This window comes from Neophocaena asiaeorientalis, unplaced genomic scaffold, assembly GCF_003031525.2.
Source record: "Neophocaena asiaeorientalis asiaeorientalis breed wild unplaced genomic scaffold, Neophocaena_asiaeorientalis_V1.1 scaffold155, whole genome shotgun sequence".
Classification (NCBI taxonomy): Eukaryota; Metazoa; Chordata; class Mammalia; order Artiodactyla; family Phocoenidae; genus Neophocaena; species Neophocaena asiaeorientalis.
This window is the reverse complement of record NW_020173040.1, coordinates 1,453,378-1,466,403: the sequence shown is the minus strand read 5'-3', so window position 1 is coordinate 1,466,403 and position 13,026 is coordinate 1,453,378. Positions and strand designations below refer to the sequence as shown.

The following is a 13,026-nucleotide window of genomic DNA, read 5'->3' as shown; positions in this document are numbered from 1 at the left end:
TTCCTCCTGTCCCTGTCTAAACATGCCCAGCCTGTGCTGTCTCCAAAGACAGAGCGCAAGGGAGGGAGAGTGGAGACAAGAGAAGCAGAACAAAACCAAGTGACTGGGGGGGATCCTGGACCAGATGCAGCCTCTCCAAGGACACTGTTCCTTCCAAGACGGCCACTCGCCTGCCTGACGCTAGATGGACCAGAAGGCGGCCTCTGCAAGCGCTCTCTTCCTCATGTGCCTGCTTTTCTGCTCCTCCTCTCTGACCCTCCCTGGATGCTCTCTAATCCTATGTGACAGGAAGTAACTGTATAGTAAGGGAGGCGATTCTGAAACCTGATACATGAATCCTGAGCCACTTGAACTTGTATATACTCATCACTTGGGCCTTTTTCTTATACTGAGTTAGTCTATTGGACGTTCTTTTATTTCTTTCTCACCTAAACCACATCCTAATGAATCACCTAAGACTTTCACTTGTTTCCTTAAAGTACAACTTAGATACTTAAAAAATAATCTGAATGGTGCAATGCTTCTAGAATAATTATTCCCCAATTTTTTAGAGTTGTCATATCCATCTACCTAATTTAATAGCAGTTTTGGTGATTTGTTTTTATTGAGACACTCCAAAGTTTTCAAATTAGTTTTCCTATGATAACTGTTTTGTACTATTTTTATCAGTTTATATTAGTTAAATCATCTACTAATGAGTACAACTGCCCTGAACAAACTCGGGGACAAACTTAATTGGCTTGTGTAAGCAAACAACTCAACTGGTAGGAAGAGGAACAGAGAGAAAACAAAGAGCAGCCCACCAGCCCCAGCACTTTGCTGCCCACATGTAGCTGGTTTCACCAGGAGATCATCACCTGGAGCTCCTACCTCACTGGGCCTCCTGCTCTCAGCTTTTCCTGATTTCAGTTAACACCATGTGTTAAATTTCAGTGCATCTAAGCAAATATCCGGCAAACATTTTTTGACCTATGGATTCCTCAAAATCAACCATTTAAAAAAATCCATTCTCATATAAAACAAACAAACAAAAATTGACAATCCCTCAATCTCAAGGAAAGACAGTACATCATCTACCCTGCTGCTCTAACCAGAAACCTGCAAATAAATTTCTAACCCCTTCTCTCACATAAGCTTATACCTCCTTACCTCTACTGTCACTAAACTGTTCCAATAACCATAATCTTTGCACAGAATGACTACCCCAACCTCCTAGGTCTTCCCTGTCCCACCAATCCTTCCGCAGAATGACACTCCTGAAACAGGAGACCTGCATCCCACCCTCAGCATACACCCACCACGCAGGCACTCAGAACACTGGGACACCAACCAGCCAGCCCAGCTGGAAATGTCACTCTCCATGCTCTCCACAAAGCCTGAGTTGCAAACCCTTTACACGCAGCAAGGCAGCCATCTCTCCAGTGATGCGAGGGTGGGAAAGTATCTACTTTCTTGACCGCTGTATCCTGATACAGTACCCAACAGAGCATAATCTCAGGAAATGTGTTTAATCATCTCATCTTTCATGCACCAAATATGTGGAAGGAAATTCCTAGTATTTAAAATATAAAGCTCAGAAAATGAGATGACTCCAAGTGAAAGCTTCTGTTGCTGAATATTCCAAATGATGTGTTAATGTGGGAAAAGGCAACATTCTTAGATCATGGTAAAATTACTTTGAGTTCACTTTCATTTTATTTTAGATACTCTCTAGGTTTTGTATATGTGTGTACATGTGTGTACATACATGTAAGTGTGCACTTGGGATCTGAACATACAGAAGAGTTAAATACAAAGTGATGCTGACAATAAAAAATTACATTGAATTATCAAAATGACAACTCACAAGAAATTCCTAAGCGGCAAACACACAAAACCTATTATTTGTATTGAAAGTAGAGGTCAGGACTTCCCTGGTGGCACAGTAGTTAAGAATCCACCTGTCAATGCAGGGGACACAGGTTCGATCCCTGGTCCAGGAAGATCCCACATGCCGTGGAACAATTAAGCCCATGTGCCACAACTACTAAGCCTGCGCTCTAGAGCCTGTGAGCCACAACTACTGAGCCCGCACGCCACAACTACTGAAGACCACGTGCCTAGAGCCTGTGCTCTGCAACAAGAGAAGCCACCTCAATGAGAGAAGCCTGTGCACCTCCAAGAAGAGTAGCCCCCGTTCGCTGCAACTAGAGAAAGCCTGCACGCAGCAATGAAGACCCAACACAGCCAAAAATAAATAAATTAAAAAAAAAAAAAAGAAAGTAGAGGTCAAAGATCCTTCTGAAAATATGCTGAAAGTTATGACTCCTTTCACTGGAAAAATGGACATACACTAGAAATGTTAAACACAAACCCAGGAGCTCAAGGATTCCCTCCTCACCCCAAGTCCACCTATGACATCAGGCTGGGAGTGGGATGAGGACAGTAAGAGCAGGGACCCCCACCCAGCAGGTGGTGAGCATTTTTAGGGCCTGTCAGCACAGAGCATGTGCTCAAACAAGTGCCAGCAAACAACCAGGCACCGGCCCCAGGGAGCTATGAAACACAGAGATCTCCCACTTTGTCAAAGTTTGCTTGTATGAAAGGCCTATGTTAGTACCCGTTTTTGCTAACCAAGAGACCTGAAGAGAACTTTTGCTTTTGCGAAAATCAAAAATGGCGGCTTGGCAGCTTTCTGGCGTTCATTTTGCAGCAGTCACAGAGGCATCGCTCACTAGAGCAGTGAGAGCAGCCCCGCTGAGCTCCTTCCCCCGCCACACTCAGCACCTCAGCATCCAGCCACCTGGCTGTGAGCTGCGTCTGTGAGCATCTGGGCTTTACCTCCATCTATTCTGTGCCTCCCTTAACAAGATGTGTCCTAAGGTAACTGCTTCTTTGCTTTATACCATTTTGGCTTATGGAAGGTTCCAGAGGAGTGCTCCACTTCTGAATAGGACAGCAGGGACACCCGTACCACATTGTACTCAGAAAGTAACAGCCACTGAGTCCAAGCACAGAACCTAATCACGATCCTCAAAGATTAGGTTTGACAATTGAACACGCTTTCATGTTTTCCAAAATGACTGTGCAAATCAGTTAATATTAAAATACATCAAATACCCCCTAACATGAAGCATTCCTTACAAAAGTGATACCATGTTTGAAAAAAGAATTTATGTTCCACAGTTATAATTCAAAAGCATGTACTACTTTGGATAATCTTTCAATTTGATATTCCAACATAATACCATCTCCATTTTGTAAGTAACTGGATCACAAGTCCTAGCCCACTGAGGATTACAGTTCAACAGACGATGACACTAATAACATCACCATAAAAGTTCCAAGCCAACTATGAGGATCAGAATCAGCTCCAATAATTTTGAATTACTGCTCAGCAAGGTAAATGACCTTCTCTCAGACTTCTGTTGTGGGCTACCCCTGACCTCAACAATCATCACTATAAAACAACTATTAAAACTTTCTAATTAAAGCCAGCATTTCTGATGATTAGCTATGCTGTGTTTATTGCTCTCAAATCTATCAGGTTACTGGACCTAAGGCACCTTTATGCAAGACACCTATGCTTTCTGAGAATTGGGCACTATTTGCAGTGGACTTGGAAACAAGAAGTTAGGCAAATCCCATTTTCTGCTCTCCTCTCGTGTGATATAAGGTACCTGTCTCCAGGCCTCAGTTTCCTAAACAGTAAAACAGATGTTCCAAAGAACAAATGGGGGGAAAAAGCAGCAAGGGCTTTGGGTCACCCGAATTACAAGTCCAATACACTGCGGAGGATGACCTGCGCTCAGGTCTCCATTTAGGAAAGCTGCAGGCTGTGGAGGTGTGAAATCACTGGGCACCCAGCAGAAAGGAACACAGACAGACAAGGCCGAACTGAAGGCCTGGAGAGGTGCTCAGAGCTCTGGAGCCCGCCCTCCTCTTCACAGAAAGGTGGTGGGTGTGAACACAGGGGCTGCTGCTTCCAAAGCCTGAAGGCAGAGCCCTGCACCGGGGTGCGGATGTTAAGGTCTAAATGCTTTAGGAAGGAGACCACTGAATTTAAATGAATTTTCCTTAGACTATTTCTCAAAGACGAGTCTGAATATATGATACAGACAAAAGACCTGTTAGCACCTTCCTAACAGGAAGGATTTTAAATGGATTAAAGCTAATAGGTTAAATTATCTAAAATGACAAACAAAACCCTTAATTTTCCTGGAATAAAAACATTAATTCAATGTTTTAAAAAGCACAGTTTAATAGCTGCTTTACAAATCTGCTTTAAAAACATAACAATAAAATGCTGACTTAAAATTCTATAGGATACATAAAACTAACACTTTCACCAATTTCAATTTTTCTTTTGAAATTCCACTGTTAAGGGTATAACTTGAAAGGTATCCTACTGAGTTCTATTAATAGTGGACCGAAGTTATAGTCCTCACTCTGCCACCAGCCAACTAGCTGTATTTCTAATTAATTTTACTTCTGTGGGTTTCAGTCTCTGAATCTTTAGAGCTCTAAAACCCTCACACTACAACTGTAATACTACACAATTTTTCTGGCAGTTATTTTCAGAAACTATTATCAAATCTCGGTTAATAAAATAATGTAGACCAAAACTCAAAGTCTCAGAAAATGACTTACTTCAAAGTGTTATTTCATTCACACCAAACATTACATGAATAGTCAAAAAGGATAAAAGGTTTCCCTCTCAGTCTTATAATTCCAGGCAGGTAACAACGGCACTGATAAAAACAAACTACTCGGGCTTCCCTGGTGGCGCAGTGGTTGAGGGTCCGCCTGCCGATGCAGGGGACGCGGGTTTGTGTCCCGGTCCGGGAGGATCCCGCATGCCGCAGAGCGGCTGGGCCCGTGAGCCATGGCCGTAGAGCCTGCGCGTCCAGAGCCTGTGCTCCGCAACGGGAGAGGCCACAGCAGTGAGAGGCCCGCGTACTGCAAAAACAAAAACACAAAAAACCAAACTACTCTATGTAACTGGATTAAGGCTGATTACACGGGAGAGGCCACAGCAGTGAGAGGCCCGCGTACCGCAAAAACAAAAACACAAAAAACCAAACTACTCTATGTAACTGGATTAAGGCTGATTACGTGTATTGTTAATCATTAAACACTTAGTACACTTATTCTTCACCAATTATCAATAAACCTACCTAACCTCACCCCCACGCACCAAACTGTAAATTGGAAGTTAATGATCTAGCTTCCATTTGCCCCACTCAGAATATTACCTAGCATAGTAGTCCCTCCCTATCCGTGGTTTGCTTTCTATGCTTTTGGTTACCCAGGGTCAACCATGGTCCAAAAATATCAAGCGGAAAATCCCAGAAATAAACAATTCATAGGTTTTCAATTGCGCACCATCTGAGTAGCACGGCCCAATCTTGCACTGTCCCACCTGGGACGTGACTCAACCCTTTGTGCAGCGCGTATCCCGCCCATTAGTCACTCAGCAGCCAGCTGGCTATCAGATCAGCTATCACAGTCTGGCAGTGCTGGAGTTCAAGGGACCCTTATTTTATTTAATAATTGCCCCAAAGTGCAAGAGTAGTGATGCTGGCAATTTAGATATGCCAAAGAGAAGCTGTAAAGTGCTTCCTTTAAGTGAAAAGGTGAAAATTCCTGACTTAATAAGGAAAAAAATTGTGTGCTGAGGTTAAGATCTACAGTACGAACACTGAAAATTGTGAAGGAAGAAGAAATTCGTGCTAGTTTTTCTGTCACACCTCAAAGTGCAAAAGTTATAGCCACAGTGTTTGATAAACGATTAGTTAAGATGGAAAAGGCATTAAATTTGTACAATAAGGTACTTTGAGACCACATTCACATAACTCCTATTATGGTATATTGTTATAATTGTCATATCTTATTATTATTGTTAATGTCTTACTGTGCCTAATGTATAAACTCTATCCTAGGTATGTATGTATAGGAAAAAATTATATAGGAGTTATGGCACTATCCGCAGCTGCAGGCATCCACTGTGGGAATGTATCCCCCACAGACAAGAGAGGACCGCTGTAATATGACTTGTGGCCATACAGTGAATTTGGGAAAACACCTGATCTATGGTTTTTTATCTTGAGCTGTAATCTCGCGATTTCACGAAAAACTTAAAACTACGTTAACAGATTAAAAACCTCCACAATGACAATCAAACACACTCTCAACATTCTAAACTTCAAAGAACAGTATGCTAAGAGTGTCCATGACTGAAAATACTAAAATTTATGGTCATTTTAGGATCCCAAGCCACTCTTTTGTAGGAAAACATTTCACTCTAAACTGAAAGTTTCGCCAGGTCACAGAGACTTTCAAATTCTATCTGTGTGCCTGAATGCTTCTGCAATTTTATTTGGTGATCCTATTTTCTACTTCCGGTCCTTTCATGTTTAGGATTAACTCTCCTGCACTGAGCCCTGAAAGATAATGATTTCAGCAGAATAAAGGAAAATTTGTCAATGTATACAAAGAAATAGGAAGAGCTGTGAAAAACTAAGGGCCACACGCACAGACAGCAAGTACTATGTATGAGCTGCTTTAATCACTGCATCCTTCTGTCCTCACCAGCTGCCCTTCCCCTGCCTAGATATTTAAGGTGTGAAGAAGCAAACACTGCTGACTCATAGTTACTCACTTGTACAATGGTCTGTACTCCAAGGGAAATGGTCTGTACGAAGGGAAACTAGAAATAGCATTCTAGTCTGACACCAAACATCACTGGAGATACAGATATGAATCCAAAAGGAACATGGACCTTACAATAATGCCAGAGAAAGGTTTATCCCAAAAGGTTTCCACACTGAGCTTCTGCACTAAATGACAACCAGCATACCATAAAAGTACAAGCAAAGATCAAATGCTTTTGCCTTCTAAATACCCAGATTTTTAAAAGGCAACTCTCTCCATGGGGACTTCAAGTCTGCTTTTAAAGGCTGCTGTTATTCCCTGACCATGGGAGCTGTGAGAAGCCAGGCAGCAATGGTTTACAGTACATACTATATGCAGTGTGCTTATGACACACACACACACACACACACACGCACACACACTGTTGACTCAACAACACAGAACTGCGTGGGTCCACTTATACATAGATTTTTTTCAATAAATATGTACTACAGTACTACACGACCCAAGGTTGGTTGAGTCCACAGGTGTGGGACCACAGATACAGAGAGTCAACTGGAAAGTTCTATTCTGATTTTCAACTGTGCAGAGGACTGGCTCCCCAACCCCTCCGTTGTTCAAGGGTCACCTGTACATGGCAAGGCAGAAATTATACAGATGGTAGAATCTCAACAATGAAATACAGAGACATATGTAATCAACAAACAGAAATAAAAATGTTCAGAAAGTATTAAGTATTTAAAGAAGAGGTTTTAAAGGACTTGATTATTTCCAGAAAAAAATATTTGAAAAGGGAATGTTTAATATATTCAGAAAGAGATAATAATTGAGGCAACTTGTAAATCTATATCCAATTGGTCACTATGTTTTTAATCCCTATATTTTCAAGCTTTGACAATAAAACAAAGCTTTTTGAAATCTGAAAACAAAATGTTCTCATTTTTCAGAGATGTTTCTAAAAAAGGAATCTGTTAATTAGTCTGCCTTAATAAAAGCTGAAATAACAAATATACTTTATACTTTAAACAAGTATACTTTAAACAAGTGACAAATGCTAGCAGGTTTGAGGCCTATTTTTAAAGTATTTTTTAAACACACGATTATGTGTAATACAAATGAAAGGGGTTCTAGGCAACCTATTCTTCAATTAGACCAGGGCTTGGACTGTTCCACTGTGACAAACACAAGTGTAAAGCAAGAGAGCTTGCCACCCTGGGGCCAAGTAAAACCAGTCTGTATGCATCCATTCCTTCCCTTCGACACAAGTCTCTGTAAAGCAGAAGGACTGCTTAAAAAGGCAATTCTGGTCTTGGAATACTCCTGTTTCAAACCCTCTGACTGGGGCTTCCCTGGTGGCGCAATGGTTGAGAGTCCGCCTGCCGATGCAGGGGACACGGGTTCGTGCCCCGGTCCGGGAAGATCCCACATGCCGCGGAGCGGCTGGGCCCGTGAGCCATGGCCGCCGAGAGCCTGCACGTCCGGAGCCTGTGCTCCGCAGCGGGAGAGGCCACAACAGTGAGAGGCCCCCGTACCGCAAAAACAAACAAACAAACAAACCAACCCTCTGACTGCTTCTCACTGTTCTTAGGATAGAAAGCACAATTCTCACCCATGCCAGGAGCTCCAGACCCTGCAGGACCCCGCTGCTGCCTCACCCACCCCATCCCTGTCGCCAGCCTCTCCAAATGAGTTCCTAGCTCAGAGTTTTTGCACCATTATCCTCTGCCTAGAAGGCTCCCTCCCCCTGCCCAATCCCTCAAGGTCTACATGACAACCTCCCAGCACAACATTATCTGTTTGTCTCCCTGTCTCAGTGGACAGAAAGTTCCAGAGAGGAGGGCAATTTTCTCTTTTGTTCACCATTACAACCCTGGGATTTACTCATCAATTATTTAGTGCATACTGTTTTCTAAGGTCTGGGTTCATAGCAATGAACAGAAGATACAGAAACCCTCAACTTCATAGGGTTTACATTCAAGTACAAGAAGACACAAGGTACGTAAAATACAGAAATTACATGGCATGTTGTAACGTAGTAATAAGTGCTACAAACAAAAATAAAGCAGGGAAGGGAGATGAGAGGTGTCCACCACACTCCACACTACAATAAACTCGACTGTCCTAACGGGACTGCTCAAGGAAGCATGGAGTGGAGAGTCCTAAAAAAGTTTCACGTACAGAGGGTTCAAGAGTCCAAAAATGCTGGTCTACTTTACTTTAAATAAAACAATTCACTGTCTTAATTCCTTCTAGACCACAAGCCTTAGAGAAAAGTTCTGGTATCATTCATCTTTGTACTGCTAATGTGTGGTTGATCAAAAATACCTGCTCAAAAAAGGAATGAATGAACTCTCCTCTTTCCTCACAGTGGCCCTCCTTTGCACCAGGTCATGGAGCAATGATTCTCAAAAGGGAATAAAAAATTGAAAAATCCACTGAAGTTTAAAAATACATTTTCACTATTGTAATTGCTTTGTTTTTGGCTAATATAATTTGTTTTCATTTCAAAGCAAAATAAAGAAGGTAAGAAATATTGTTATCAAAAGGGGCATATTTTTAAAGACTGAGAAAGAATATTATCTAGAGGTCACGTAGTTAAATCACTCCACCTAAAATAGTGTACGTGCTAGATGTAGCTATCAAGTCAGTTAACATTTTGTAAGTAGAATTTTTATGCATTTTCTATTGCATTCTTTTCAAGTAAAAATTTTCATGTTTGTTTATGAAACCATGCAAATAATTCCTCTAAAACTGAGGTGGGAGGTACCTTATCCCCCTAGTGAAACAAAGTTTCCTCAACATCTGTAGTGCAACACTTGGCCCTGGGCTGGGCAAAGAGATTAGGGACATAAAAAGATCTTGCCCACAAGAAGCTTACATTAATTAATTAGTGCAATGCCTTGGGGTGCTATGGAAACAGAGAAGCACTCAGCATGACATTAAAAATTAAGGCAAGCATTCCTGAAATACCTTTTTAAGGATGGGTTAAGGAGCTAAGTCAAAAAAAAAGAAGAAAAGACCTTCAATTCCAGGCAAAAGAAAGAGAGAGCAAAGACAAGGCCATGGTTTTGGGGAGAGGACTGTGGCCACAGAGCAGGCCAACCAAAGGTGGTCCAGCCCGCAAGGAGAAGGCAGAAGTGGCAAGGCCCCTGGGCACTTCTTAGTTAGGCAGGGGACAGTCACTGAGGAGTTTTTACAAAGGGCCTAACAATCAGGATATGCCTTTAAAGCAACCTCTCACTACAGTGTGACAAAAATGGTGTGTGTAAATAAAAGAGCATTTTATTTTTATCACACAAATAAATATCACCCTAATTTATCAGTTTTTAAGCCACAACTTCTGCATATCAGATTTCATAAAGAACATTTTCAGTGAAGACTAAGTCTCACCTCAAGGATTATCAAATTTAAGTTAAATAGGAAATGTCCACCATGTTACAGAATGCACTCTGTGGCCCAGGTCTCACTATAGTAGGGAAGTAGGTCTGACACTAAAGAGGAAACCAGACCATGATAGAAGGCACAAAAGGGGTGGCATCACTCACCTGCAACCCTTCATGATTACACAGGAACCATGACAGCTTCTCCAAAAAAATGATGAAAAAGTTTATAAGCACTGAAGGAACAAAAGGTTTGGGATGGGGGAGGTGAGAAGGAAGGAAACATAAGCTGACTTAATCATTTTGCCTGATCATAAGGAAGACATTTACATGTGGGAAAAATAAAGCACTAGAACATTAGGGAAAAAAATTTCCATGTTGGAAATATCCTCCTCCTTTCAGTAAGAGAACCTAATGGTTATCTACCTTACAATTCCACGTTCTAATAAATTCATTTTCTAATCAAGATAGCTCCAGAAGTAGAGTAGCTCCAAAGATACCAACAAGTGCAACAATTAGGAGCAAAAAGTTCAAACTGAACTAAATTAAAATCAGGTCTGGTGAGTTTAACCCTCTCAGAAGGCAGTGCCTCCTTTACTAGGTACTCTAAAATTAGCTCTTACAGAAAAAGGAGAACTCTTTACAGGAATAAAGTTTTACAAAGGAGCATAAGCGACCAAACCCTGTAGCAGTGTCTGTTTCTTTTAACAATGTACTTTCCATAAACATAACTTCAGTGCTTGTTTTCTTCTCTCCATTACTAAAAGGTTGAGTCAATGGTCTTATAGGAGGAATTACAAGAATATACATGATTTTCTTGCCTTTACCAATCGGGAAAAAAAAAATCCTTAAATATGAGAGAACCCTGCAAGAGTACAGCATGTGTTATGAAAGCCTATTTGAAACTTTTGCCTTAAACATTAAGACGAAAACAAATGGAATTTAAAGTAATATAGCTACAGAGCTTTTTGCAATCTCAAGGGACAATCATAAAGGAAACACAAGTTACTAAAATTAGAAGACCTAGGTTATAATCCTAGTTATCACTACAGAAAGTATGAATTCCAGCAGCAGGACACTGAAATTAACAGTGAAAGGAGTTTGTCAGCCACATGGTTGGTAACATCAACTACAGCTCTATCATTGCAAAAACTTGTAAGATTGTTGCAAATCTATGTTAAGTAGTGGGGCTACTTTAAAGCACTGCTTATTGTTATTAACATTAAAAACATGATGTTCCCACCTTGCACTTAAGTATTTTGGAACTGTTTTATGATATATGAAGACTGCTTCATTAAAAACAAGTGATTAAGTAAAATATTTGTTTCCACAGATTTTAAATACGTATTTGTCTAAACATGTGCTCATCTGTGAAAACCATATTAATATCAATAAGTTCTCCAAATCTCAATTTTTTTTAAAGTGCAATTCCTAGGAACCTTAAATAAAATCAAAATCTTCCCTGAACATGCTGCCATTTAATTTTGGCTACTCTTCAACAAAACACGTTAAAATAAATGCCAAGAAACTTCTGTTCTCATATTATCATCCATTTTCTCTCTGGCTCCAACTCAAATATAGTATAAATCCTTTCTCCAACTACACATTCTGTCTTCAGACCTGCTTTCTCTGCCCAGATACAGGTGATAAAGAAAAAAAAAAATCTGTTAATAAATTAAAACTGACACTCACTAAAAGAATATTGAAAACAGTAATAAGGTAAACACCATTTTCAAAATTCTGAATAAGAATCCGAGTAATAAAAAAAAGAGAGCAAAAACAGCCAACATCAACATGTTACAAACAGTCCTAGGAGGCTGATGTTATTATAATCCTTATAATCCTCCTTTTAGAGATAAGAAAGTGAAGCCCCAGAGGGTAATTTCTAATCAATAAGAAGCCATCTCTCTTCACACACCCACTTTTTCACCTTACAAAGGCAACACACATCAACTTTTCAAAATACAGGATGAAATTTATTTCTAACTAAACACAAGTTTCAAAGCGAAGTACACAAATCAAACTTATGGTTGAACAATAAACTTGCTAACCTGATGCCTTGCATAAAGTATTCCACCTTAGCAACTCAAGCAAAGTTACATCAAGCGATTTCATAGAGCCTGATTATAAAACTGCCCTTCAGAATATTAAATACAGAGAAAAGTTGACAAGCCACAACCATTTCAACTTCTGTAAATTACCCTGACTGTAAATTACAGGGAGCCAGGCAGGTGGGGAAGTATGGAAATTGCACACTGCACCTATTATCTGACCTCCAAAGAAATGAACGTCACTCTTCCCCACTGTGGTCTTTGCAAACTACAACTCAGAACCTATTTCAAAAGCATTTTAGATACTTAACACAAAATAAGAGACCAGCTAAATGTCGTGAGAAAAACTTTAAAAACAAGAAAATAACTTGTATGCTTACAATATTCAACTTGATATTATCTTTTTCTAAAAACCCTCACACAACCTGATTTCCCTGAACAGTCCAGGGAATTCTTCCCATTCCTTCAGTTATCCAAAACTTCAAACTTCCACTTAACATTTAGGGCAAGTTACTGTGCAGCCAAAGAGAGGGTCTCAAACGCACAGGATAGCTACCCTACAGATAATCTTCTCAAGTTTCACCTCAGCCTAAATTAAAGACCGTTTTATGTAGAAATGAGGGGGAAGACAAGATGACCTGCACGGAAAGTTGCAATACAAAATTACAGTGAAGTCTGAACAAGTCTTAAGTTTTACGTTCTGATTGGACACGACTGAGAAGCAGGTGGTAAGAGATTCCTGACCTGCCCCTTTCTCGAACACAAGGCGTCTTTAGAATTTTTTCTTAATTCTTCCAGAATCTGCCTCTGCTCAAACCTCTCTGAGGAGAGCGGGACCGTCCCAAGCATACCCGGAGCAACAGGATCCTACTTCCTGGTCCGAGTGACCCGGGCCCTCCCCGCCCGGCCGGCCGCGGTCCCGGGCCCGGGCGGAGGGCAGGGCGAGGCCGCAGCAGTGCGGG

General features: G+C 40.9%; 1 protein-coding gene across 2 annotated transcripts in view; it reads right to left on the bottom strand.

The window, feature by feature from the left end:
* Positions 1-13,026, bottom strand: part of LARP4B (La ribonucleoprotein 4B) — an 86,578-nt gene that overhangs the window by 72,689 nt on the left and 863 nt on the right. The window contains exon 1 of one of the 2 annotated variants that reach the window (XM_024742714.1): positions 10,179-10,419. The exons of the other annotated variant lie outside the window; for it this stretch is intronic. The gene's annotated coding sequence lies outside the window, so the exon portion shown is untranslated. Of the gene's footprint in view, positions 1-10,178; positions 10,420-13,026 lie in introns of those variants that run through there. 2 annotated transcript variants of the gene reach the window in all.